The following is a 2,124-nucleotide window of genomic DNA, read 5'->3' as shown; positions in this document are numbered from 1 at the left end:
GGCGACAGATGTTCACTGCATAGTTGAAGCGTAGCCTGTGATTCCTCGCAAGGACACAAGATGTCGCTGTTGCACTGTAAAATAAAATTACCCGACTCTTTGAATTCCCAATTTCTTTGTTGTTCTGTTGTTGTTGTTATTGTTTGGGGGTTTGTTGTTGTTTTGGTTTTTTTCCTTTTTAAAATAGATTATATGAAAGATTTAAGCGAGAGTAGTAGGGAAAACATAAAAAAAAGAATATTGATTAAATGAGTAAAACCTAATTCCAAGAGAAACAACACCTTTAACTTTATTTTATGTGTTTTACACATTTAATCATTAGTCATTGTTAATCTGTCTCCCCCTCTTTCACCTGAGCTCGGTTATCCCAGAGGAGTCTTCCTATTCTTCCTGTTTTTTCTTCCCACCGTCACCAAGTGCATCAGTTAAATTTAATTTTAAAAACATTTTCTTTATTCTATTTATATTTGTTTTAACTGTCACTTACTTAAACGTGCACATATTAAGAAGGAAAATGCAAATTCTTATCTCACACTGGTGTGTAGACACCAGAGAGCTATGTATGAGAGTAATTCTACAGATCTCAATTTTAACCAGTTTTTAAAGCATACGTCTCATATTCACCAGCTGCATGGCCATCAAAAGTTTTTGGGTCAGGCTGTCAGAGTATTGATAGCATATGCTTGGCTAGGGGCCCCTCTGTGAAACTTCAAAGTGAAGTAATCTTACTTTTTCTTTTTTTTTACATCCCTTGGCTTAAAGCAATGGGGGTGGCCACTTTGCAAACTAAAAAGGCAGACAAAGGTCTATTCTCTGGCCTCTTTCATATAATATTTCTGAGCCAAACTGATAAAACAGAGAAAGGAAAACAGCCTTACTATTATGTTGGGGTTTTAATTAGAGTGACTGACATGGTAGGGTGGAGTCGAGGCATTGGCATCTTTGGTTGCACCCTGAGCTGCACGTAGGCTGTCTGCCAAGCTGTTCTCTGACATACTTCGAGACACTCGGTCTTCATTTACATGTCAGCAGATCTGGTGTGGGCCACACAGGCACTGTTTATAGATTGTGTCTAAGTTCCTTTTTGTGTTTCTCTGAATTCTGAAGGGCTTAAACGTCACTTTCGTGTCTCCTTTTCACTGTACTTTTTGTTTCAAATCTCACACCTCTACGCTGTGTAACAGTCTCAAACACGGAGTAAGAATGATGGTAATAAATTACGTCTTTGTGCTTTGCTTAAAAACTACCCTTATGATCTACAACACTTATTTGACAATGTCCTGTGGACAGAAGAGGCAAAAGTTGACCTTGAGCCAAAGGTGGTGCACAGTAACATCCAAACCTCATCACGGTGTGGACTGATTTGTTACCTTGGTAACACAGTAGGATGTCAGCATGTCTGAATTGGAAAATGCAACATTTCTTTACAACACGTCAATAAACTAACCTGAAAACAAGACAGTCAGGTAAAGTGCAAGAACTTCAAAACTGTAGTTAAACTCATTCTTTGCAGTATTTCAGGAAAGAGCCAGAGCTGGTCGGTGCCTCTACACAGGATTTTTCTCCAGTGAGTGAGAGGGTTGCTTCGCTCCTTGGGTCAAGAACGGGCCCTCACTGTTATTAACATTTATGTGCCAATGGCTCAGAGTACCCGGCCTTCTCAGAGTCCCAGAAAAGGGTGCTGGAAAATCCTTGATCTGAGACCTCGTTGTCCTGCTGGGGCACCTCAGCTGCTCATGAAGGCAATGATAACTGAAACCTGGAAGGGTGTTGATGGGGGAAAGGCCGGCAGAGCTGAACCTGAGTCCTGTTGTGTCAATGGACTTCGGTGATGATGCATAATGAGTGTGTGTCATCCCTGCTGAAGACTACAAGCTGAAGAGCTTTAAGCTTCTCTGTGCAGCCTGGAAACAGGTGAAGCTGTGCCAGACACCTTGACTATGTTTCTACGATTCCAAAGAGTTCCCAGAGTTTTTTCTTGCAACTGTAAAGATCAGAGTAGCAGTTTAGCCATTGCTTTTAACTATCAGAGCCATTACTTTCCAGTGAAGTGAAAGGAACATTTTAATGGGGAAACTATGGGTCCTAGTTTTGATTGTAGATTTTTAGTTTTGCACATCACGT

This window comes from Aulonocara sp. 'chitande type north' Nkhata Bay, linkage group LG18, assembly GCF_057382095.1.
Source record: "Aulonocara sp. 'chitande type north' Nkhata Bay isolate Kocher_YH1m ecotype deep benthic linkage group LG18, A_spYH_male_GT1.1, whole genome shotgun sequence".
Taxonomy (NCBI): Eukaryota; Metazoa; Chordata; class Actinopteri; order Cichliformes; family Cichlidae; genus Aulonocara; species Aulonocara sp. 'chitande type north' Nkhata Bay.
The sequence above is the reverse complement of the archived record's forward strand: the minus strand, read 5'-3'. Positions refer to the sequence as shown.